The sequence below is a fragment of the Sciurus carolinensis genome, chromosome 2, assembly GCF_902686445.1.
Source record: "Sciurus carolinensis chromosome 2, mSciCar1.2, whole genome shotgun sequence".
Lineage (NCBI taxonomy): Eukaryota > Metazoa > Chordata > Mammalia > Rodentia > Sciuridae > Sciurus > Sciurus carolinensis.
This window is the reverse complement of record NC_062214.1, coordinates 38,896,361-38,924,329: the sequence shown is the minus strand read 5'-3', so window position 1 is coordinate 38,924,329 and position 27,969 is coordinate 38,896,361. Positions and strand designations below refer to the sequence as shown.

Below are 27,969 nucleotides of genomic sequence, written 5' to 3'. Positions count from 1 at the left end.
ATAAAAATTAACAGAGAACTAGCCTCAGATAGGCAACCTATAAATAATTATTCAGTCAAGAATTTGAACTTTGAAAAAAGCATTTTGAATGAAAGGTTAAAAGAATAAATTATTCTGAAAGAAAAACATTGCCTATACTTTCTGACCACATGGAAACTGCTCTGGATGAATTTACCAGTACTAAATCTGAAGTACTCTTTACGTTCTTTTTATGTTTCTTCAATTTTCTGTGGCATCTGACACAACTAAATATTATTCTTTAGTGAAACACGAATTTCTTGCCTCTAATATCCAAACCACCACAGTCTCTTCTGTCAAGAAAAGTACTGTGTTGACCCTGTCACCTGCCACTTTTAAAGTTTAGAATTCCTTGGGATGCAATCCTTAGTCCTCTTCTTACCACATCTTTTACTTTAAAAATAAATAAATAAATAACTGTCAGGCATGGTGGCACTCACATAATCCCAGCAGCTCAGGAGGCTGAGGCAAAAGGACCACAAGTTCAAAGCCAGCCTCAGCAATTTAGCAAGGACTTAAGCAACTTAGCAAGGCCCTGTCTCAAAAATAAAAAATAAAAAGGACTAGGGATGTGACTCAATGGTTAAGTGTCCCTGAGTGTAATCCTGGGTAGAATGAATGAATGAATGAATGAATGAATAAAACAGAGCATTTTCCATATTTCATTCTCAAACCAACTTCTCTCACCTGTACATCAGCTTTCTCTACTTAGATATTCCACAAACATTTCAAATCCAACACATCCAAACCTAACTTCACTTTTCACCAAGTATGTGATCACTCTTACATCTCCTTACTGATCAAAACAGAAATGCTACTTCCCAAATCATCTTTTCTCTCTGTCACTAGTGCAACCACCTTGGTTTTGACCAGTTTCAAATATTAAGGGGTGTTGTATTTGATAGCACAATGGCATTTAACATTTTGAATGTGATTTCCTTTGTGGGATGGAGGAAACACATGTTACATTCCCTATCACTAGAGAACCAGACTCCCTCTGAAAGCACTCTTATTATTTGCCCTCTCCCTTAAGGAATATGAGTTTGAGGCTTAATTATTTACACTTAGACCACTACTTTGGACTGTGTACTTTGACTCCAACTATCAAGTTTTCTCTCTCCAATTCATCCCCCACACTGATACCAGAATGTTCAAAAGGCAAAATGAAATCACTTCAAGTGACACCCCCTGCTTATCTTAAGATAAGGGGCAAAACAGAGCCAAGACATCTTATAATCAAACTAAGCCTTGCTTGCCAGGCATGGTGGGACACACCTGTAACTGGGGAGACTGAGGCAGGAGGATCACAAGTTCAAAGCCAGGTTAAGCAAGTTAGCAAGGCCCTAAGCAACTCAGCAAGACCCTGTCCCTAAATAAAATATTAAAAAGGGATGGGGATGTGGCTCAGTGGTTAAACACCTCTGGGTACAAAAAAAAAAAAAAAAAAAATTAAATGGCTGAGGATATGTCTCAGTTGTTAAGTGCCCCTGGGTTCTATCCTGGTACAAAAAGGAAAAAAAAAAAACAGACTCCTCCTTATTTCTGCAACCTCCTCTTTCACCCTCTAACCTTCTTTTTTTAAGCTGTTGCTATAGCAAAGGGTGTACAACTTACACTCACCAGATAACCTCCCATGCTGAATGTTTGGGATACTATCTCTCCTCTCACCTCCCTGCCTGCTTGTGGAATTTCTCTTCACTTTTTTACATCCTGCTGAATTGTCACCTTCTTTAAGAGTTTCCCTAGTATTTTTCAGGAATGACTTCCAACCTAATTATAAGGCCTAACCCCCCACAAGCAGCTGCAAAAGCCCCACCCTCCACTCTCTTGGAACTACACCTTGGCAATATGGCGCATATCCTGCTTCTCTTCCGGAGTGTCAGTTTCCCACTGGTGCGGCTCCGCACCCAATCACTCTCCACCACCCTTTCTCAATCCCCTAGCGACAAAGCTTGCCCAATCAGGACTCAATCAGGACTCATCCTCCCGTTGCTCAGTTTCACTTTTAAAGACTCTCGGAAATTGACCTTCCCTTGCGCCAACCGTTCTCTCCACTGTTCCTCTTTGCTGTTCTTTCCAGACCTCGGGGTCTCCAGAAACCCTGGTACCAGGTTCCTTCAGGCTCCAGGCCTTTGCCCCCGGAAGAGTGAGGGCCTGGGTGACAATCCACACCCTCCTCTTCTCCCGGTTCATTTTCAAACCCCTCCGGGATTGATTGAGACCTATTGGGGACACCCTTTAGGATCTCTTCTCTCCTTACCGGTCGAAGGATATTCCTCTATCACCTTTCTTTTTCCTTCTCTCTCTCTTTCCACTTTCTCTCCCTTCCCTGTCTCTCCTGTCTCTCCTCCTCTCCTTTTCGGCAATGGGAACGTCTTCTTCCTCCCCGCCTGGTGGACTCCCCCCTTCAATGTCTCCTAAAAAACCTTAGCACCCTGTCCATCAAGCCAGATATCAAACCAAAACTTCTCGTCGAATTTTGCACCCAGGATTGGCCTCACTATCCCCTAGACAATCAGAGTATATGGCCCCCCGAGGGTACACTAGATCTCAACATTCTTCGAGACCTCTCCAATTATTGCCAGCGCCAGGAAAAATGGGAGGAGATTCCCTACACCCAAGCTTTCCGTCTTCTAGCCCAACATCCCTCACTCTGCTCCACCTGCACTCCGTCTCAGGTCCTTTTAGGCTGCAAACCTCCCTCACCCCACCAGGCCTCAGAGACAGCCTTCGACCCTGCCTACCAACGCCCCCCTTATATGCCTCTACCTTCTGCCCCCGCGCTTCCTCCTGCTGCTCCCTCCGCTATCCCAGTATCTTCCCCAACTTCCTTTCTACCCCCACTTCCTCCCACCTCCAACCCTTTTAGCCCTCCCTTCATACGCTCCTGAGGGCCTCCTCCTACCCCCCTCACTATTGCCCCTCTCAGTGAAGTGGCTGGCGCTGAGGGTGTGGTCCGGGTCCATGTACCATTTTCCCTGGCAGACCTGACACAATTAGAGAGGAAACTGGGTTCCTTCAGTACAGATCCCACCACTTACATCAGGGAGTTTCAATGGGTCCTCCAAGCTTACAGCCTAACACACCACGGCATTTTCATGCTCCTGGCCAACACCCTCCTACCTGAAGAACGTCGCCAAGTCTGGGATGCCGCTCAAACCCATGCCAATGACACACACCGCACCGATTCCAACCACCCACCCGGCCCCCATGCAAGTCCCCAAGCAAGACCCGCATTGGGATTATAACACCACCCAAGGAATCCAAGTCAGAGGCCGTTTTGCCTCTTGCCTGGTTATGGGTCTTAAAAAGGCTGCCCGTAAGGTCGTCAATTTCCAAAAAGTTCAGGAAATTATCCAGAAGAAGGACGAAACCCCATTCGAATTCCTAAACAGGCTTACCCAGGCCCTCCAACAATACACCAACCTAGACCCCACCTCGGATGACAGCTGACATGTCCTTATGACGTATTTTTTGGCCCAATCCTACCCTGACATTAAAGCCAAATTTTAAAAAATTGGATCAGGGCCCAACTACCCCTCAGACCGAGATCTTATCAGTGGCCTTCAAGGTTTTTCATAACCAGTAAGAGGAAAAGGAGCGCCGGAAGCAAAGAGCTGATCAAGCCAATTTCCAAATGCTGGCTCAGATCATAAAACCTACCCCCAGGCATTCTCCTGCCACACCCAACCCCACGCCTCCACCTGGGGCATGCTTTAAGTGTGGCAAAGAAGGACATTGGTCAAAAGCCTGTCCCTCTCCCAGGCAACCCACCACACCTTGCCCAAAATGCCAAAAGAGGGGGCATTGGGGTTCCGATTGCCCTTTCACCTGAAGGGGTGGATGGTCAAGTGGCCCCCAAGCACCCGGAACACGGCAACCATCTATGGTAGGGTTAGCCGAAGAGGATCCAGGAGGCCTTGGGTTCTCCCCGACCATGTCCATAACAAGAAGAGAACCCAGGGTCATTATTATTGTGGATGGCGCCCCCACCTCCTTCCTCCTAGATACTGGGGCCACTTTCTCAGTCTTAAGGGAATTCCGGGGCCTTACCACACTTAGCACCTCTCCTATAGTCAGGGTAGGAGGGAAACAAATTCTCACCTGCAAAACCTCCCTCCTAACTTGCTCCATTCAAGGCAGTAATTTTTCTTTCTCCCACTCTTTCTTAGTTATGCCTCAATGCCCTGTCCCTCTCATGGGAAGGGATATCCTCTCCCTATTAAAGGTGTCTATCACCATACCATTTTCATCCTCCCCCACGACCCCCTTCCTTTTAGCCCTCCTTTCTGATCCCATCCCAGAAAATTCCCTCCCCACTTTGACCTACCCCGTAAATACTACAGTATGGGACACTAGTAGCCCCTCCAATGCCCAATGTCCCCCTATTACTATTAAACTACAAGACCCCACCAAATATATACATCAGGCTTGGACTTCAACCCATCATTGAGGATCTCCACTGACATCCGTCAAACACATTCACCCTTCAACACCCCTATTCTGGCAGTTAAAAAGGGCAATGGATCATACCGCCTAGTCCAAGACCTCCGCCTAATCAATGCTGCCATTGTTCCCATACATCTCCTAGTCCCTAACCCGTTCTATCCCAAGACCCCGCATCATCCACACACTTCTCGGTCTTGGATTTAAAGGATGCCTTCTTTTCCATTCCCCTTGACCCTTCCTCCCAAGATATCTTTGCTTTCACTTGGACAGACCCACACATGCGGCATTCCAAACAGATGACATGGACAGTCCTTCCTCAAGGGTTTTGGGATAGTCCCCACCTCTTTGGACAGGTTTTGGCCCAGGATCTCAAAACCTTCCATGCATCCCATCCACAATCTGTCCTCCTGCAGTATGTGGATGACCTCCTACTCTGTAGTCCATCCTGGGAACAATCCCAAATCGACACTGCTTCACTCCTCAACTTTTTACCTAGGTTTCCAGCTCTCCCCACAGAGAAAGGAAATTACTCTTGACAGGAAACAGATCCTCACCCCCCTCCCATCCCCAAAACCAAAGCCGAGATCCTCTCATTCCTGGGACTGGCCGGGTACTTCAGGGCCTGGATTCCAAACTTCTCCCTGTTGGCTCGACCCCTCTATGACCTAGCGAAAGGGAACCCTGAAGAACCTCTATCCTACACACCTCGCAGTCCCTTCCTCAAAGCCCCCGCACTTCATCTCCCGGACCTTACCAGACCTTTTTCCCTCTACGTCCGGGAGAATAGCGGTCAAGTCTTGGGGGTCCTAGGACAGATCTATGGCCCTTCCGTCGCCCCTGTGGCCTACCTTTCCAAATAATTAGATCCCACTGTACGAGGATGGGCCCCCTGCCTACGAGCCCTAGCACCTGGGCACCTATTACAAAAGGAAGCCTACAACTGAAGCCTTATACCGGGAACCCATCCTCAGCAGCCGCGGATCATGACCAGCTACAGGACGAACCAATACACCACTCTTTTCAGTGCACCCCTCACCCCTCCAACCCTCTTAAGCTCCGTCTCTCCTGCTCCCCAACCCTGTCCCCCATTCAGGAAGAATGACTCATCTTGCCTCCACAAAGGACTGCCCCCTGACAGGGTGTTCCTCAGCCACTGGCATTCCCCTTTCCCTTACCTCCTCCCAATTAACCTGTTGGTGCGCAGAAAAGCTATTTCTCCCCTACTTATGTGCTACCCATGACCAAAACTCCACCGGTAGCCTCCTAAGGGGACGCACCTGAAATTCAAATAACCTCTTTCTTCACATCCATTATCCCTGGAATCCCAAGTGGGCTTCCCCTCGTAGGTACGCTTTCTACTGCGGATGCTCCCCCAAACCCTGGGGCTTCTTCTCCATTTCTTTCCCTGGTTTCTGTCAACATCCAACACAAAGAGGAACAGCTCTCCTCTGCCCTAGAACCACCCTCTCACTCCTCCACCAACTCCCCTGGGTCACCCATTTACACTTGGGTGCAGGTTCTACTCTCGCTCGTTCCCTTCCTTCCTTCTCCCCTGGGAACTGTTTTCTCTGTGCTTCTCTTGCACGCCTGCTTCTAGCCTACAGACACACACAAGTTCTAACCCTCTCTCTGCCTTTATCCAAAACCCCCTCCTCACTTGGATGTGGCCCATTCTAGGCCCCTTAGCTGTCATCTTAGTGGCCTGTCTCTTTCCTACCTTGTATCATGAAATTCATCCAAACCCAAGTGGGAAAAATCTCTAATCAAAACTTTAACCAGCTCTTACTCTGAATTATCAGCTTCTAGCCACCAAGGACCCAACCAACTCCTCACGAGAACATCTCACCAGCTGTTAAGATGACCAACCCCTTCTGTCACCAGTGACAGCTATTCCTGGACCTGGATGGTCACTCCCAGCAACTCCCTCTCCCAGTGGGACGGCCAGCTGCAAATTTTGTGGTTCCAAGGGACTTTCATGGACTTCTCTCCTGGTGAAGTGGCTGCATTTGGCCTTCTGTTATGGGGACTAATAAGTGGCCTACTCCTCAACCCTCCTCCCTTGCCTCTACGACCTACTTCAGCAGGAAGTAGCCAGAGAAAGAACGATGACCCCATTCCCGTATATAGAGGAAAAAGGGAGGAATATAAGCCCCACCCCCCCCCCTTGGAACCACACCTCGGCAATATGGCGCATATCCTGCTTCTCTTAAGGAGTGTCAGTTTCCCGCTGGCGCGGCCCCGCACCCAATCACTCTCTACCGCCCTGTCTCAATCCCCTAGTGACAAAGCTTGCCCAATCACCTACCACCCTGTCCCATACCCTGGTCTATGAGACTTCTCTCCACTCTATAAAAGTGTGCACATTCTCTGAATAAAGCGGAACTTCTCCGGTGGATGGACAGTTGGTGTCGCCTCATTCTTTCACTAATAACTTTCATCATTGGGGGGATTACACTCAGCTGCAAATATCCTTTGGAAAGAGATCCCACTTCACCCCTTCTAATATGCTGAACGTTAGCAGGTAACTTGGCAAAGAACAGGCTCTCAATAAATTTGAAATGACTTCATGAATGCCCAATGTCAATACATACTTATCAGACATGACAATTTAGAGCAATTTGGGACTGCCTAGCAGACAACTTTTTCTTATTACCCCTCATCCCACCACAGGCACAAAGATATTAACCTTCTTCTACTTTATTCAAAGAACACCTGCCAGTTATCCAACTCCCAAACAATCCCTGCAAACATACCAAATTACATCTCCCTCAACACCTCCCTTCCACAAACAATTAATAACCAAGAGTTGTTTATTCTACTTGCTGCATATCGCTTGCCTCCAATTCCTGGTCCTCCTCTCAAGTCACACAATTCAGTTCTTTTTCCTCCTCATACTAAATTGGTCACCACATCCTCCCCTAATCTAACTCTACAAAAGTAGGATTTTCTTAAATTGAAAATTTGATCCTATCACTCCTCCAAGCCCTGCAGAATAAATGCAAAACTCCTCAGAATAGTCTATAATCTTATTCAAAATGTTGTTAGGGGATCAGCAATAGACACAAAGAAGCACAACCTAGTGAATATAAAGTTCTACCTCACACTTACTAAACCAGAATCTCTATTTTAGAAGAAATTCTTATGCAAAGTAGTTTGCATTATCATGAAAAGTTCCTGATCTGAGACTCTATCAGCTGGTCCTTGATTCCCTTTGCAGCTGCTTCAACTGCCACTTTCCCAGAGAGAACTCCACCCTTAAAAGTGGTCTACAAGGTTCTAGAACTAAGTATGTAAGCTTTGTACTTCCTTTTTCTATTTCCTGGTGCACCACCACCCACTCTCTCAAATTTATTTTCTTCTGTTATATCTTTTATACAATGTGCACCTCACCACATCATCTCTTTCTCATTGCTGCTTATAGTTCCACACAGGACTATATTTTGTTTTATAAGTTAAAGAATCTTAGCACCATTTTTATCTCATTTAACTTTGTGCTCCAAGTACCTGGGGGCAAAGCTAGGAGGGCTTTAAAAATGTCGGTTCAATTAAATTGTAAACAAAAGCCAAAAAAAAAAAAGGTCCTGATGGAGTACACTGATAAAAAGCAAAAAATAGTAATAATGTGTCTCTATATTGCTTCTTTGCAGAAACTGACCTGCCTTTACTGTAATAATAAAAGTAAACAGAAGTAAGTATATCTGAAAGCTAAACTTAGAGATCCTATATAAAAAATAATCTGGTGGTGACTGGCAGTTTTATTTAAATAAAGATGAGTAATTCAACTAAAAAAACATTATCAAATAAATATTCACCTTGAGCTATTTTGGGGGAAAAAAAACTTATGATTTGACAAGACTTCCTCATAAAACAAAGTAGGAAGATTGCTGTCTTTGATAATAATTTTGAATGTCTGATAATGTGCATAACTGTAGAGATGGTGATAAGAGTGAGAAGTTAAAATTTTTGGAATGATAAGTGATTAACCTTCATAAAGTAAGATCTGCACAATGATCAACTAGTAATTTAGAAACCAAAGTAATCTCTATGCGTGAGAAAGGAATGGGGTGGTAATAGTAGTAATATTGAAAGATGAATTAATTCATTCAGAGAAAAAGTATGAATTCTAATTGCAAAATGACAAAAATGAGAAAGAACGCCTAAGTGTTTAATAGACTGTTGTTAAAAAATGGGTTTGTAGATATTTAATTCTTTATCCTGATTTTAAGTTGTACCTGCATAGAAGAATGAAAGAATTTATCTAAAAATTTATAAAATTGTTTAGGCTTATTTAATGCCTTTATTGAATTGTAATACCTTTATAATTTACATATCATTCTATTTGCTTATTTAATAATGGGCAAAGTGAATCTTGAATAAACCATGATACACATAAACTAAAACATTTATAACCAGCGATTAATAACATTTTTAAGTATTTCAGTGCTCAAATCTCAGATGCAAATTTAATATAAATGGTATCTATTACTCAGCCTAGAGAAAGGACCAGCAATTGAATGTGATAGTAATTGGTAATTTGGTAAAGCAGCTAATTCTAATTTTAACTAGCTGTTAAAGAAGTATTTGTCTTCTACACACATAAAGAAGTTTTTATTTAGTTCCAGTGATTCACCTTTTCCAGATCTCTTCAGGTGATCAATGGCTAGTAAACCAAGTCATTTCACAGTTAGGAAGTACCCACTATCTTTGTTTCGGCTAACTGAAGAGAACCAAAATGGAAGTGTGTTGAAGAGACAAAGAAAAAGAAAAAAAGAAAAATGTCACTCACAAATGATTTGAAAAGAAAAAGATCTGAAGATATGCAAAGTAGAATGTCCTTACTCTCAACAACTATAATGGAAATGAAAGCAGGCTGAGAATATTGCCACCAAAACTACCTCCCATACTAATGCAGTCATCCATCCATATTTACATTCCAATTTTTTTTCAAATTGATCAACTAATTCATCATTTATTAAGCTTACCTACTAATTGCCAAGCACTGTGCTCACAAAGGTCAATAAAAGGCACTGCTTATAAAAGTTCTCCAGGAATATAAAGTACAGAATAATATTTCAATATGTATCTTGTACTTTTCCAATCTCTCAAGATGTACAAGAATTACTTATTCCCACAAATGCTGATTCCTACATATTACTAGATATAATGTAAAGCACAGAGGACGTAATTTAAAAGATAGTTCATATATCCCAGGAAAGTTTTCAATGTATTGGGGGAGGCAAAATTAAACTGCTAATTAAAATAAATATATAAGTGCTTTAGATAATCCTATATAAAGAGGAAGAATAGTGGAGAGAGGGGTAGCTGGAGCGATAACTATAAAACCAGCTAAAATTACATGCCAGGAAAAGTACAAAGCACTTTCATATTTGTATAATCCTTATAATGATCCTATAGGGCAGAGGGATTATGTTCATGCGGCTTTTGCAAACTGAAGAATCTAAAGAAGTTTAAATTTGTCAGAGGTCATAGTGGTAAGGGAGAGAAACAAGCAGGGAACTGAACCAATGTTATGTTCATCTAAAGATCATGCAGGGTCATAACAAGTCCTGTGTATGAGTTTGGTCCTTTACCAAAGAATTTTAAGGGGGAGGAAGGAAAAGAGTTATTTTATCAACTTTGCCTTTAGAAAGATCCTTTTAAGGAAAGAAGTGGGGAGATAAGATATCACAAAGATAAAGGGAAGATCACTGGAGTAGAAGGAGGAGAACAAGAGGGAGGGAGGGAGAAAAGGAAAGGGGAAGAAATATGGAATGAGTTTAACAAAATTATACTACATATATATTTTATCATCTATAATAGACAGATATTTTTATATATGCTATATATATTCCAAAGGGTATTTCACCTTTATGTAGAAAATACCACCACTCAAAATTAAATAAATAAAGAAGTAAAAAGAAGACCAGCAGAGGAGAGAGAATAAGAGGAGGAGGAAAGGAAAAGGGGGAATGGAGATTGAAATAAAATTCCTTGCATGTATGATTTTGTCAATATAAACCCAATTACTAAAAAGAAAGAAAGAAAGATTCCTTTAAGAAGGGTATGGATTAAATGAAGGAAGACTTTAGGGTTGATATTATAATAATTCAAATAACAAATGTTTAGGGCAGGAATGATAAAGATGGGGCATAAAAATCAAGACATTATAAAGCAACCTTAATAATTTAGGGCCTCCTAGACATGACTATTTTTGGAGAGGAGTCAATGACTTAAAACGACTTTATAAATGAAGAGGTTATTCCCCAAAATAAGGGTAAAGGATGATCAGGTGTGAAAAGATAATGAGTTGTTTCAACCAAACTGAATTAGAAACAAAAAATTAATAAACTGTAATATCTTATGATCATATACTGAGATCAACTATGGAATAACAATATTGGATTTTTTTTAACTATTCATTAAAGCCTACTTATGGCATATGACTTTTGTGGTACTTTTTCCTAAATTATTGTTTACATTATGTATTCCATATCTCATTATATAATACTATCCCACAGATTTAATGTTTTTTCCTAAGTAAATCATGGTTAATTTTTTTAAAGTTACACACACAATTCCATGGGCCCAATATGAAATAAAGTTAAGGCTGTCATCTCTAATACAACAGTCAACTGTTTCCTGACATCCTCAAAATTGTTATATTTTAAAACCTAAGACTCTATGAAGTCAAACCCACAACAGCCAAAAATATTTAATACTGTAATAATTTTCCTTATGTAGCAGTAACCAGGACTTAAAGAAAAAATTATAATATTCTAGCTCACCAAAGTAATGCTCAACCTAACAAACACATATATCACTTTAACCTTGCCTCCCAAAAAAGTAGAACTATTCCATTTTTGGTTGAATGAAATATTACATTTTAAAGTCAAATTGCTATTATTTGGGTATTACATAATTCTATTTCCAGGACAATATGTTCTCTAGCTTAGTATTCAAATGGCATTTCATCTTTCTCCTCTCTTTAGTGTTGAGTGTTCCTCTTTTGCCTGTCCTTTCTAAAAAAGGAACACGTAGAGAAGTGATGGAAAAAGGTATACAAGTAAATTCAATAAAATTTTCTTGGGCGATTTAGTTTCTAGGACACAAAAGTATGAAGGCTAAGTAGAAAAAAACAGGTTAAATTGAAACTACTTCCTATAATAAGAATTTTCATTGCATTTAAAATGTCCATGCTAATCCTTTCATCCACTGTAGAGAAACATAGCTCCTATCTTGGTGTTCCTAGGAATCATAAACGATGCTGAGCCCTTCTTCAGTCATTTCACAGGAATAGCAAAGAATGTATGTATCACTGAACACTAGAAATGTTTGTTTTATTTTTCAGTAATAAATTATTCCATAAAGTTATTCATATCTTCACAATTCTTAAATTCTTCCTTGAAAATTATAAAAATATTATAAAAATAGTACTTTCACTGAAACCAATGTAAAAAGAAAAAAAATTACTCCTGTTCCTTTTTTATTCTCCATCCCATATATCAAAATAATTAGACCCTTCTTTTTTTTTTTTTTTTTTTTTGCAGTGCTGGGGATTGAACCCAGGGCCTTGTGCTTGTGAGACCAGCACTCTACCAACTGAGCTATATCCCCAGCCCTAGACCCTTCTTTTTTAATACTGTTTTTTAGTTGTAATGGACACAATACCTTTAATTTTATTTTTATGTGGTGCTGAGGATGGAACCCAGTGACTTACACATGCAAGACAAGCATTCTACCACTGAGCCACAACACCAGAATTAGGCCCTTCTTTAAGTTCAAATATATATACATTTTATAGAAATACAAAGTTTTTAAAATCATAAATTGCTGACTTCACTTATTAAAATATCACAGATATTCCTCATTAACAGGAAAAAAAAGAGAAAAACCATGTTTTTAGACTTTCATGGCAAACCTTCTTCTCTCTCTTTATGTACATTAGGTTAGTCCTAGCTTTTTGACACCACAAGTAATGTAGCGATAAACAGGCTTGCACAATTCATTATGTCAGATTGAAGCAGTTACACCTCTACATATAAACACACTCAATTAACAAGAGAGCACTCCGAAGAACCTCCAATGCATGAGATGAACTCTCAATCAAGAAATCCTCTTTAGAGAAAGAACAAATTTGTGACTAAAGAGATATCAAGTTCAAAATGAATCACAATCTATTCTAAAAGTCCTTAAACAATGAGAAGACTGAAAAATGAGAAACAAGGTTTAGAATTCATGTTATAGAACTGACCTGGAGAATTGAAACAATTTCAAGTTCAAAAACATAAAATCTTCCTCTTGTCTTCCAAAGAAAAGCAAAGCCGCCTAACAGAGTAGGATCGCATGCCAAAAAACTTTAAAATAAAAATTAAAATTAAATTTAAAAAAACCTACACAAATCAATTCATAAGCTGCTTTCTCTATATGAACCAAAACTTCTTAATTCCCAAAAATTTAGGTTAATTTATCATTTAGGATCTGAGTTTATACCAAGATTTAGAAGAAAATGTAAAATCAACATCTTTGATATTACAAGATATATATTGTTTTAATTTTTTTATTTTTACATTCAGTAATATCAGATCTGTCAAAAATCTCAAGGAAAACAGAAAATATATGATCACATACCATAATACCATAATCACTTAAGTGTGAAAAATAAAATATCAATTCCATCAAAGCGTCTATGAATATCAAAAACTGGAGATTTGACCACAATATGGACAGGAATCAACATACTTCATTTTGAAAAATTATATTTATTGACAAAATCCACAAAGTTGGTGCTTGAGCACCATAAATTATTAAAATGCAAGAGGGGTACAGCACAAAGCTCTAGTAACAAATACATAGACTGTACTTTTTAGAATTTGGCAAACACTACACTTCATCTTAGAAGCACTGTTGAAATAGAAGCAAGAGTGCCATACAATCACAGAGGGTGGTTCTGAATGTTCATAGCTGGTGATAACTGTACACAGCAGAGAGAAAAAGTCCTGGGTTGAAGCACCAATTGCGTTTCCATATTAGAAGACCAGCATTCTTTCAAGACCCGCAAAATTCTGTCATTCTTTACTCCCTTCTCAGTTCTCTAGGTTCACTCTAGGAAGTTCTCTCAGTTTTAAATACACAACAAAAAGACATGCTTCTACCACCCTTTGTGTCTGTTTGCCTTATTTCTTTTTCCTTCTTCAAAACAGACTCTTCTCAAAGGAGTCTTCAATGAGTCTTTCTTGATTCAAAATGAACTGGAAGACAATATCAGATAAAAGGGCTCTTTTCCTATGCCCAAGCTAGAAAAAAACAAAAAACAAAAGACAAAATAATGCAAAATTCTCTCTTAAGAGCAACATTTTTTTGTTTCAGTGAAAACAAGAAAAGAAAGAAAAGGAAAAAACTTTATCAGAAAAGAATAAAAGGTCATTTCACTTTCTTTAACTAGGTCAATTTTCTATTAACATAAGTTTGTTTACTCCGTTTAATTGGGTTCTTACAGATATAAATTCCAGCTGCTCTAAGTTTTGAAAAAATAACTTTTCCCTATATACCCCTACATACTTCTTACATTATCATCTAAAAAGCACAACAGAATTACTGATTATTGGGAATACAAATGAACCCTTTCTAAAACTTTGAAATTTTAAGAACACTTCTCAGAAAGTCTCGAAGAAATTCCCTGACATGGTTTGCAAAGAAAATTTTGCAATATTTTTAAACCACAATGGAACAAGAGCTATCTTAGAAGCCATTTCCTAAGTTCTTGGCACTTAAATCTCTGTTTCAGGGAAAATTTAAGAATTTAAAACTTAGGAGCTCCTGTTAATTAACTACTTAATTAAAATGCATAGCTATGTTAAACTTCTTTCATGCCTGAGAAGTAAATCAGAGTGCCAAATGGTTAAACAGCCAATTAACATAACCAAAAGAAAAAGAATCAACAAGTTTATTACAAATAAAATTTTTAAGCATATATTCAAAATATTTAAAATTCAATATGATTCACAGATCCAAACATTTTCCATCAGTTTCTAAGGGTTGATAACTAATAATATTAGCATGCTACATATCTAAATGTTCCTAATGAGTCTTATTAACATGAGTAGGGCAGCAATTAAGAATTCTCATGTAACCCCTTTATTATGAGGATGACAGCAAAAGTTGTGCAAATGTACAAGAATAGGAAAAAAAAACAGAAAGATGCTAATATTCTTTCTTAACTCTTCTACCATTCTTGGAAAAGAACTCTGCACCACTCCACCCTCCCATCTCCCATACCTCCCCACCCACACCCACCATCCACTCTTCCACAATAGAAATGTTTTATACAGTAAAAAACACAGCAACCAAGTAAAAATATACAAGAAGAAGAATACCTGTGAGATTTTCTTTCCATAACTTGTCCCAGGCAAGGATCCTCAGGTACTCTCTCCCATGCCATCCTCCACCACTTCTTCAACCATTAGGGATGTATCCTGAATGATGGTGGAGGGTTCAGAAGTTTATAGTAGATGTGGCATACTAAGACCAAGCGCCTTTCAGGCAGTCCAGAACACCACTTCACACCTCTGTGATTATACTCACGTTACTATTCTGACACTGAACAATCCCTACTCCCCACCCAAAACAACTCATCAGGCACATCTCAAAATCTTGAATTCATGTCATTCTTCTGGCTTTTTTCTTTACCATTCATTATTTTAATTTAAATATATGCTGACTCATTTCCACACAAAATGCTGGATTATATCCTTTATTAATAAATATCTAGAATTTAAAGAATCCTTACTTTAAGTTATTCTCTACATATATATCATCTCTCATAAAATTTACATGTAATGAGGGAAATAATAGTTATCCCACCACCATACTCTGGGTAAAAAAGAACATGCAGACAAGTGTGAAAATACACTTCTGTGAGTGTCTCCAAGTAGTAGGGGAAGGAGAGAGTTGCTAAGAAGTAACAGAAAAGTATATCTTAGAAAACTATAGGTTTGAGACTATGTGTAAGTCAAAGTGGTCTAAGTAACCACTGCTACCTTCATGTTGCCCTCCCTTACTCTCCAAAGTAATTTTAGCTCTTTAATTTTATTTATATTTATATATATAACATATATTAGTTCTTATACAACAGTGTTTAAAAAATAATATTCCTCTCATTTCTCCATCCTTTTCTCAAAATGAAACCTTTATTAATATTTCATGTCCTTTCTTCTTTCTTGTACACACAATTTTTGGTCACAAATATACTATGCATATTCTTCTCATAATTTGTTTTTAACTTAATATATCCTGACTACCTTTTCACAGACATATACTGTCAATCTCATTTATCTATTTTAGTATTCATGTAATATTCATATAATATTCTATGTGATACCTAGATACTGTGCTTTATTTTCTCCCTTCCTCCTAACCCCTCAGAAGACTGAAATAACTGGTTTCCATGCTCCATGTCACTTAAACACTTGATTATATATACATATATTTATTTATATATGTGTGTGTGTGTATATATGTGTGTGTGTGTGTGTGTGTGTGTGTGTGTGTGTGTGTATTTTTTTGAATCCAGGGATACTTTACCCTTTATGACCAAGCTACAAGCTACAAGCTACATCCCAGTTCTTTTTTGAGACAGGGTCTCACTAAGACACTGAGGCTGGCCTCAAATCTTGCAATCCACTAGCCTCGGCCTCCCAAATCAGTGGGGTTACAACCGTGTACTATAGTGCCTATTTTTCTGTCTTTACATTCCAGGATATTTCCTCAACTTCAATTCTTAATCACTAATCCAGTTTTCAGTTCTTTCAGATTTTTTTTAACAATCAGGTTTTTAAATTCTGAGAACTGTGCATATTGCTTGTTACAGAACAGCCCAATTATGGTTTTTTGGCTATTTTATCCTCTTAACTCTCTCTGTAAATACAAATTATATTAAGTTCCATGTATTTCTAACATCATTCCCATTTTCCAGTAGTCAGTTTTTCCCCTTGGTTCATCTTGTTTTGTATTATTGGTTTTCTGGTAATCCACGGTAGCAAAATTTGTGAATAATGTTCCAGAACTATCTAACTTGCCTGGATTTCTGCTGTAGATCAGTAGAATTATTCCTCTATGAAGGCATCTTCCCTGAAGGAGTTGATTTTAGGCTCAAAGAGAGAGGTAGAACCTATCAAGAGGCCTTCTGTTTGCTTGTATGGTTTGGTTTTGCCAACCTCCTCCCCACCCATCAAACCAAGGACTGCCACAATATTAGGCAATTGCTCTACTACTGAGTTACATCCCAAACTTTGGGGGGGGGGGTTGTTTTTTGTTTGTTTGTTTGTTTTGTTTTGAGGATATCAGTAAGTTGCCCAGGCAGGCAGTGACCTTGTGATCCTCCTGCCTCAGTCTCCCAAGTAGCTACGACAACAGGTGTGTACCACTTTGCCAATCTCAGACACGTTTAAATTTAGAGTGTGTACTCACAAAATTGGCTATGGGATGGAACCCCCAAGAATGACAACATAGGCTTTATTTTGGAGTTATTTAGTATATTACAACATGTAGCACATTCTTTTCATTTATTCTTCCCTTTCCCTTTTTCCTATCCTTTCCCTTCCCCATTCTGTATTCTTGGTATGAGTTCTTAGGCTCAGCTCCGCTACTCTTTCCAATCCAACATGCACACTAGAAACCTTCTCCACAATCATCATTTGGAGAACAGAAGCCACAACTCTTCTCCACACAAATACTCCTGATAACAATCATTCTGTAGAAAGGATGAAGGGGATGACCCAGCTGGTACAGGTAGTTTTTAAATTTATTGCTCTGATGATCACACCATAGTCCACTCTAATTTTCTGAGACTGTTAACAATACAAATAGAACTTTTTGAGATCCACTGGACCTCAAAAGCTTTTCAGTTTCAATGGTATTCTTCTCAGTTCCATTCTCTAATCTTCTCATTCCACCTGCTTTCTATCATTTAGGATATCCCCCCCAAATTTACTGCACCAATGTCACCCTTTCTTACTCCTCAATGCTGTTGTTATAGGCTTTTTTCTTTTCCTTTTTTAAGTACACATTTAGTCCTTTCACACAGATATGGAGGAGGTTGGGAGAATTGATCATCTACCTTCTTTTACCAAGTCTCCTCAAATATTCAACATGTATTTTCAGTCTACTTTTCTTCCTAAATATCAAGAAATGTAAAATGTCCACTTCTGTAACTCTATGCATAAAAATTCTTTGCTTAGCATATTCTGCATAATAGTCTTTTACTTCTCCCCTCTACCACATTCCCACTTACTATAGCACAAGTTACATTAAATCCCTTCGAATTTTATTTCCCAGTTGTCATTTTCTTTCATGCCTTCCATTTTATCAGAAATACTTTTATCTAAAATTATATCACACTTCAAAGTACATTATTAACAATTTGTTAGACATAGTTTCACTAATCATTTGGGTTTGTTGTTTCCTTTTGTCAATATTTATACATATATCTTTCTTTTTTGGCCCAGAATTCTCTATTGATTCATTTTATTTTGTTTCAGCACTTCTAAATAATGTATTCATTTATTTAAATCTGTTGTAGTTCATAGTCCTTTTGAAAGAATATATATACATATATATTGCCTTCATTCTTGAAGAATAGCTTTGCTGCAAATGGAACTATAGGGTAAAAATATTTTTTTAATATACATATTTTTAGTTGTCAGTGGACCTTTATTTTACTTTATATGTGGTGCTGAGAATCAAACCCAGTGCCTTACACATGCCAGGCAAGCACTCTACCACTGAGCCATAACCCCAGCCCTGGGTAAAAATATTTCTAACTCAGAATTCTACAGGAAATTTTCCACAGTCTCTTAGTACAGGGCTACATGAGAAAAAACAAATGCCAAAGTCATTCTTTTTTTGGGTAAGACATTTTTCTCTATCTGGAAATTTGATTTTATTTTGATCCTTGAAATTCAGAAGTTTTATCAGTATTTGATTTTACCAGAAATTTTACTTCAGTATGTCTTATTTCAAGGTTTTTTCCACCTCAGGAAAATATTATTCTGCCACTTTATTACCTCCTGTTTCTGCTACATTTACTCCCTTTTTTACTTCAGGAATTCCTATTTACATACCAAACTTCTGGATCTTATGCTACAGGTCTCAAACTTTTCTCTTATTAGGTCCAATTCTTTTTACTATACTTTTAGAGCAAACTCCCAGTTACATACTATTTTTTAACTCCATGTGTGTGTTGTTGGGGACTAAAATCCAGGCCTATGTGTGGTAGGCAAGTACTCTACCACTTTTAAAAAATTATTGTAAAATATTTTAGATATACGAAGGAGTATAAGGTATTATTTAATTTATATGTATGTATCCACCACCCAGCTTAAGGGAAAAAATGCTATCTGGATAACAGATATACCTTTCTTTCCCTTCCAGAGGTAACCTAAATTTGGTGTTCATTACTTCTATATATTTATTTACATGTTGTAATGTATGTGTATACTCACAAATCTATATATATTATTGCTTTGCATTTTTAAGCTTAATATAAATATCATACTTTATATATTCATTGGCAACTTGCTTTTTATACTCAATGTATTTTTAAATATATCCACTGAATATAGTCATCATAATTTACTGATTTATTTATTATAAATCATGTCATAAAACACTTGGATACATCAGTTTATCCATTTTCCATTTATCAGAGCTTACGATAACTTCTAATTTTTCAAAATTCTTACCATGTTGCTATAAACGTCCCTATTCTCATCTCTTCATACTAATATGTGAGTTTCTTTAAGGCAGTATTTTTCAAAATTCAACAATAATAATACCACATTAGTGTGCCAGAGTCACAAACAGCTTTAAAAAAAAAAAAAAAGGAAAAGGAAAAGAGGAGAGTGAAGGGGAAAAGAAAGGTGAGGAAGTTGACAAGGCACAAGATAAAGTATATTGCATGAAAGAAGGGTAAATTTTGTTCCCTGAAATACTCAATTTCAATTTGCCATAGTCTAAATAGAACAATAAACAAAGCTAAGATGTGTGTCTGTACACAAGAATTTCTGGGTCGCTGGAAAAAAAATGTGCAAACTTCCTAGATATTGGCAAATTACTCTCAAAAGTGGTGGTTTATGCTTCTACTGGCTGAGTTCTCATTTTTTCACATAATCACCGATACAGTGTAGTGATAAATATCAATCTGATATTTGTCTAAAAATCCAAATCTTTACATTTGAAAGATTTTTTTTGGGTTACTGTTTCAAGGATGACATTTGTTTTTACTTACTATTTAAAGATTCAGTTCATAATCTCTAGCAAGCATTCTTGTTTGTTTAAAGGACTGCTGCCAGTCTAATTCTAGAGACTTGTAATATAATTTGACTATCTGTAGCTATGCTACTTTTAATTTTTTTTTAACTTTTAGTATTGTCCAGTTATTTTTCTTCTTCTGCATTCAGCATGCTTCCTCAGTCTAATAATTTACGTCTTTTAATTTTGGAAAATTTTAGTCATTCTTTCTTTAGATAGTGACTATCAATAACTTCTCCTTTCTGAAAATCCAATTTCACATGTTAGTCATAATTTTTCTTCTGTATCTAAATATTCAATTCATGTTTCTATCTATTTTTTCTTTCAATCTCATTCATTTGCTCTTCAGCTGAATTAATCTATTTAACCCATTTAATGTTTTTCAAGTTCAATTATTATATTTTTAGTATCTAAAAAGTTCTATTAGCTTCTTTTTTAGAGCTTTTTGGTACTTGACAGTTGTTTGTTTTTCTTGGTCTTGTGTGTGTGTGTGTGTGTGTGTGTGTGTGTGTGCACATGCGTGCACTGGGTTTGACCACAGGAGTACTTAACCACTGAGCCACATCCCCAACCCATTTTTAATACTTTTTATTTAGAGTCTGGGTCTCACTAAGTTGCTTAAGGCCTTGCTAAGTTGCTGAGGCTGACTTTGAACTCACCATCCTTTTGCCTCAGCCTCCCAAGCCACTGGAATTATAGGCATAGGCCACTACACCTGGCTTGGTCATGTTTTTAATTCCCCATTTCTTTAAACAGTTTATTTACACATATTCCATAGTCTTCTCTAGTAATTTCAATATCTGACATTCACAGAGATCTAATTCTGTTTGTTTTTCTGCTTGCTCTTGCTCATGATTGCTGATTTTTTCATGTTTTTGTAGTCTTGGAATATAAAAGCACTTAACATTCAGGCACTATCAAGGGGGCATAGCTTAAAAGAGCATCCCTCTAAAGAGTATCACCTTTTGTTTCTGTTAGGTACACTAATAGTGTTACTAACATTCATTTGACAACATTTCCATAATTTTATCTGCCTTCAGCTTCCTGAACCAGGCATATAATATAAATCACAATCTCATGCCCACATGAAGTCTTTTTATGTTCACAAATTCTTAAGTGAGACTTTTCAGTACTATACCCAAAAGCCAAGTAACGAAATCTAGCATGTTTTTGTATCAAAGTTAAAGTTAAATTTAATTTTCTAGACTCCCTTTCACTGAACTCTTATTTTGAAGAACCTTGGCTTTATACAGGTTTTTTTGGTTTGGGTGTTTTGTTTTGTTTTGTTTTGTAGTTTTAGTTGTAGATTGACACAATACCTTTATTTTATTATTTTTATGTGGTGCTAAGGATCAAACCCAGTTCCTCACACAAGGTAGGCAAGTGCTCTCCACTGAGCTACCACTCCCTATCTTCTGAATTCTAACTAGGAATTTTCCATGTGCTATTATTTTCTACTATACTTGGGATTTCTGCACTATTTGCATTCTTGTTTTAGTACAAATCCTTTCCTTTTCAGTGTTAAATTTTTCCTCAATAGCCAGCAGTTTTTTGTACTATCTTCATCTTTTTAAACCCTGGTTACTTTCAATATTAGAGGCTTCTTTCTTCTACTTATCATGCACAGTTTATTTTTTTTAATTATTATAAAATAATTGGTCACATTATAGTAAATTTACAATCTGCAGTTTTACAGATAAGGTAAATTAAACACGTTTGTATGAGTAACTACATAGTGATAAATCAGAAAACGCACTAAGAATCTGAGAACCTGAGAACTATGCTGATTTCTACCAACTGTTATTTTTCTTCTTCACTCAAGTCTAAATGGCAGTAAAAACAAAAGAATAACATACTTTTTCTAATTTAATTTTCTACTCAGAGACAAGTTTTATATTTCTCTTTCTATTGCATGCCAATCTCATATAAAGAATATACTCCTGATTACAAACTATTTTTCTGTCTATTAGTTACCCTACGGAAAGGTTCCCCAAGATAACCTTTAACCTCACTTGTAAAGTCCTTTAAATAAAAAAGTACAATGCCAAATTTCCATTTGACTGATCTAAGAGTATATTCACAGCATTCTACAAGTCAATGATTCATGTTATAATGGTTCTGCTTAATACTAAAACAGGTGACACTTTCAAGGTCTAATCTCAGTATTTGCAATGAAATGAAAGGTAATCCTATCAATATTACTTATACACCAGTCTAAAAAAATATTGGCTATAAAGACAAATTTATATCCTCAATCCCTTCACAAAGGTTTTATAAGCACTACCGGTTTTCTTTCTTTGGTACTAGAGCTTGAAAGCAGGGGTGCTTAACCACTGAGCCACATCTCCAGTCTTTTTAATATTTTATTTAGAAATAGCGTCTCACTGAGTTTCTTGGAGCCTAAGTTGCTGAAGCTGGCTTTGAACTCACAATACTCCCACCTCAGTCTCCTAAGCCACTGGAATTACAGGTGTGTGCCACTGTACTCAGCTTCTATACTACCAGTTTTTCTTTCTTTCTTTATTATACAGGCCTGAACATTGAATATAATCAATATTTATAAATTGAAGGAACAACAAACATTTTAAGGAATAACATGTTCTACCCTTTCACAAATTAAATAGTATCCCAAATAAATCCTAATAATACTTACGATTTACTTAAAAGTGGAGTTTGCTAGAACAAAAGCCAAAAAGAACTGAAGTTTAAAACAAAATATGCCTATGGTAACATGATTCTTTTCTGAACTTCAACAATGTTTTTTAACATTTGGGAATGCTAATGATACAACCCACTGAATAATCAAGGGAAGGCTTTCTCAACCTCACTGACCAGCATTTTACACTGGTTCAGTTCACTAATTTCACAACTTTCCATGTTACCAACTGACTTCAAATATGATAAAGTACTCCTAAATCCTTTCCATGGAATGAACTGAAACAATCTTCAGGATACCTAGGTTATTCTTTACCTGTGAAATTCTTTGCCTCTTGTCTTTAGAATCATTTAATTTCAACATAAAACATTTTTATAATGTGTGCAATTACTTAATATTCCACTCCCACTAATCTTTTGGTAGAGAGGATGCTCTAGAAGAGTAATACTTTATTACGTAACTCCACGTACTCCCTGGTTAAAATTCATACATTCCTCAGTGTTCCAACTTGAAAAGTGAGTTTATAGGTCACAATGCTAAAATTTGCAAAATATAGTTTACATTCAATGTACAGTCTACCCTACAAACTTCAAAAAGTAACTGCAGCTATTCGGGAGAGACTGAGGCAGGAGGACTGCAAGTTTGAGGTCACACAGCGAGATTATGTCTCAAAATAAAAAATAAAAAGGGATGGGGATATAGTTCTGTGGTAGAGCACCCTTGGGTACAATCTCCAGTGCCAAAAAACAAGAGGCAAGCAGATTTTTTTAAAAATTTCCAGTAGACCGTAAGTGCAAATTTAGAACAAGGTAGAACTGCAATAAAATGTAAATGAATGAATGGCTATTGATTTTTTTAAATGTGTGAATTGGTACTCATTATACATCTGTGTGAGGGGACACAGCCTTCTGCCTCACAATATTCAAGAATTATTGTCAAACTAAATATCCACAACACACTTTCCTTTCTAATAGTTTTTGTTTTAAATTGAAAACAAATATTATAGCATTCTAAATTGTAACTCATACAACTTACATCATTAAAACAAAAAAATAGCACATCTTCAAAAAAGTCAAATACAATTAGTGGTGAACACATAACACATGAACAAAATTAGCAGTGCTTTTTGAAAACAAAAGGCAGAGGGTAAATTAAGAGGATGTATAGTCAGAAGACCTGGGTTCAAATTCTGACTTGCCACTCAACGGCCAAGTAACCTTGGCAAATTTTTTATCTTCTCTATGCTGCAGCTTCCTTATTTATAAAATGAGACTATAACTGTACTTGCTCCATGATATTGTTATAGTGATTAAATAAGTTAATATTTGCCAAAATACTTAGAACTATATAGGACCATAAATATAAATGCTTTGTATTTATAAATGAGCAGAAAGAATATTAGTCCCAAGGGAATTTTATCCTTATCATTAACTTTAATTACTTCTTAGCTCTATGGTTATTATTAACTCCTAACCCTCACCTTCCATATACACACACAACACAGGTGTTTTGTTTATACACAGTAGCAAGATCACTGATTTAAATTTTTGAAATGAAATATCCATCCCTTCAAGCTGGGTAAATACTTTACCTATCAATCAAAACTACACCTATCTCTTATTCAGATTACCAAATAAAAATGTAAAGGCCTATGGCTGGAAATATTTGGTATCAGTTATATAATAAAAGAAGCTTTTATTAATTACTGAATAGAACTATGTAAAAATTGGTTTTCAAACTTTTAAAAACTTATTTTGTAACATCTTTAAAAAAATTAAGATCAGAAAAAATATATTTAAAAAAAGACGATGACAAGAAACATGTAGAAAGTAATGAACCTATTCACAACTAAAATATTTGCTAAAATAAAAATCTAATTAAGTTTTTTACACGAATCTTATAATGGATCAAATTTCCATCATCACTTGAATTTTAGTGAAACTGATGTCAAAACTAGTAAATTCTACAAACTTGCAAAGTTTGTACGGTTCATGATTTGCCCATATTTTGAAAAAGTATATAACAATATAAGTAAGGCGCTTACATATCCCAAACTATCTTTGAATACAGCTGGCTATTCTTCTAAAATAATCTTTAAAACAAGTTATATTTTTGTTATTAAAAAAACATTTTTGGTCATTTGAAATGCTTAACTTTTTCAAGCTCTATGCACCTAAGCCATAAAAAGGATCTCAAGGTAGAGGGGAAAGAATCACTTCAATTGAAAAGGTATTTTTCTTTTTTTTTTTTTTTTTAAATACACTTAAAATTATAAAGTTAAAAAAAATCACTAGATTAGTAAATCAATAACTATTCTATAATCACTATAAACAATTTTAAGTAATCAACATATATTTACTAAATCTATACCAAGACCCCATCACTGTGATAAATGAACAGATTCCTTTTAAATAAAACACCAAAGTCTACAGCAGAGGCTAAATGACTTTAGTAAGGAACGAAGATTACAATGGACCTCCTCCATCCCCAACTCCCAAAGTGATTTTCCATGCAATGCATGAGAGGTCTAAAAACAAACAAAAAATTTCTGGTACCTGTGGGTGGAAGCCACAGGAAAACACCCTATGGTGCTTGCTAACAATACAGATTCTTGAGTTCCAATTAATATCTACTAAAAATCAGGACCTAGAAGGATATTTTTGATATTTTATATTATATAATTATTACTGATAAATATACTTTATTTAGTATTTATTTTTAATATATTATTTATCAATATAATTTATTATTATTAAAATATAATATTTTATAAATACTAAAGTTCAGGTATGTTAAGTGAAAATTTACTTAGAATCATCCAGTAGATTCCACACAATTCAGTAGGTACTAGAGACTAGTAAAATATCAGTCTCAGAAAATCTCACCTGGGAGACAAGTAAAGGCTATTAAACATGACAAAGAATTCAAAAGGACAGAACTATATCTTATTTATTACTGAATCACTGCTGTCTGATGTCTCAATGATGTATTTGAAGAATGGATTTCTTTTTTTAAATTGTTCTTTTTAGTTATACATGACAGTAGAATGTATTTTAACATATCATACATACATAGAGTATAACTTCTCATTCTTGTGGTTGTACATGATTTGGAGTTATACTGGTATTGTGTATTCATATATGAACAAAGGAAGTTATGTCCAATTCATTCTACTATCTTTCCCGTGCCCATCCCACCTCCCTTCATCCCATCTCCTCCTCCCTCACCCCCCACCCCCACCTATTGTGAGTAAGAATCTGGATATCAGAGAGAACATTCAGTCTTTGGCTTTTGGGGATTGGCTCACTTCACTTAGCATAATAGCCTCCAGTTCCATCAAGAATGGATTTCTAATGAACTTCTTATCCTTCAATGTCCATTTACTAGGAACTTTGCCTCATAATAAGAGCTCCTAAAAAATGAAATTATCATCATATTAATTAATACATAAATAAATTCCACTGAAGTAAAGAACAAGTATGCACTGCATTAAATTCAAGGTAAGGAAGAAATGAAGATGTCATATTACAGAAAGGCTACATTCCAGTTGCTATGTGGCTTGGGGTTCAATTAACAGGAGTACTTCTTCTCAGTGACATGAGTGAAAGTGAGGACTGACTGAAATTCAATAGTGGACAGACTTTTAGAGAATCAGAAATTTGGATTGAGCAAAGAACAACAAAGAGTACACTGGAGTCAAGTCAGTTATGGCAGCAGCAGCAATGCTGGTTCACCATGGAGCAGAGGAATAAAACAGAGAAACCAAGTGGACAAATTTGGCATGGAAAAAACCAGAGTTCAGAAAAGCAGCCAAACTTGGTTGATCTGGAGGCTACAGATAACTGTGTCTGAAAAGTGCTTTGGGTTTCTCAACTGCCAAGCAGACAGTCGAGGCAGGAGCCATCTTGAGGAGGCCACATTATAGCTGGTACTGTGAGAACCAGGGAGATAGTAGCAACAATTGCCATGCTGTCCCAGTAAGTGCCTACCATATGGCCTAGGGTGTACATAGCAGAAAATGAATGAAACAAGTACAGAGAAGACCGCACCTGCAGGGATTCAAGTCAGAAATAAAGGAATACAACTTTTTTACCTTTGAGTCTGGTGCCCCAAGTGACAAACTGAAGATCAGGAACCTTTACGGTAGATGTGAATACTGTGTTCCTGTGTTTGTGGTAGCAGACCATGTGAAGAACTGACTCCCACCCCACCCCCATAAGTAGAATCCTTGAGAAGCTCTTGGGATTCAGATGTCACATCTCTTTGGTTTTAGGGGTGTGTTAATTTAATCTCTCCAAAGATGATACCACCCAACAAAGTGCCTAAGGCCTGTAAGACCTAAGCTTTAGCTGCTGGAACTCTGCACTTCAAACTCTGCAACAACCCAGCCCTGGAAGTACATTGATCTGGTCAGCTGGAAAACCTCCAATAGACAATTCTTCCCGTTTCAATCTACCTTATACTGGTGAGAAAGGAAGCTGAGAGCTATTTTGGCCAGTTTCAGTTTCAGGCCAATCCAGCTATAAGCTCAATGAACAACACAAAAAGATTAAGGGTTTAACAACCCCCAGACCTCTCTTTCCTCTCCTTCAGTACATAATAATAAGGAGAGTTGGGCATACACAGTGACAATTCATCCTCACTGACAATTTTGATCACCTCAGTAGAGACAATTCTTTCATTTTTGCTATGCTAATACACAAATATACATATATATTGTTGATACATGTTTCTTTGTTCATTTTCAGCATTTTTTATGACAGTTAATTTTCCTTGTCTTTCAAGGGTTTAGGGTTTTTGTTTATTGTGATTTTCTTTTATTATGTTTCCTTATTTCTCTTTCTCTCCTTTCTTCTTCCACTAGCATCCAAATTCTCTTGTTCTCTTTCTCTCTCCCTTTACTTTGTTTCTATTCTTTCTCCTCCTCCTTTGTAGCCATCACTGGCTACATCTCTTATGCATTCTCTGTTCACATTTTGAACATTCTAAGTTTACTTTTACCTGCCTATGACACTTTCTTTTCTCTTATGAACCGTATTTGTTCCATCTTTTAGAACTATTTGGTTTATACAACTCCTGCCCATACCATTTATGTTGTTGCAATTATTAGTACTGTGGATGACATAGTTGCCACCTGCGGTTTACTATAAAACCAGATCTAGTTCATAGCCATTGTTTTTGCTGTTGGCAGTTGCTGACTCTACCATACTTATTTTGGGGGTAGTGTTGTACATATCATAGTACGCACTGGGTATTTATTTTAATCCTGTATATTGTTTGCTTCAATTATTGCTATTGTTTTCCCCTTTTCTGTGAGGTGCTGGGGATCTACAGGGACACTCCAAGTTCAAAGGTAGAGATTCTACTGCTGAACAAAACCTAGCCATGAAACAGCACAACTTGCTCTACACATAAATAAACTACACACAAACTTCAGCAATACTTTAACACAAACAATAGAAGAGCCAAAAACCTAAAACTAATTAACAGACCTCAAGAAGGAATGACTGGAGGGGATGACAGGGGTTCAAGTCCCACTC

The 27,969-nt window shown here is 37.0% G+C and overlaps 1 protein-coding gene and 1 pseudogene across 3 annotated transcripts in view; one reads left to right on the top strand and one right to left on the bottom strand.

Annotated features, from left to right (window-relative positions):
• Macrod2 (mono-ADP ribosylhydrolase 2) overlaps positions 1–27,969 on the bottom strand; it is a 2,075,735-nt gene that overhangs the window by 2,016,325 nt on the left and 31,441 nt on the right. The gene's annotated exons all lie outside the window — the stretch shown is intronic.
• The window catches only part of LOC124972659 (mortality factor 4-like protein 1), a 29,055-nt pseudogene continuing 7,456 nt past the window's right edge, over positions 6,371–27,969 (top strand).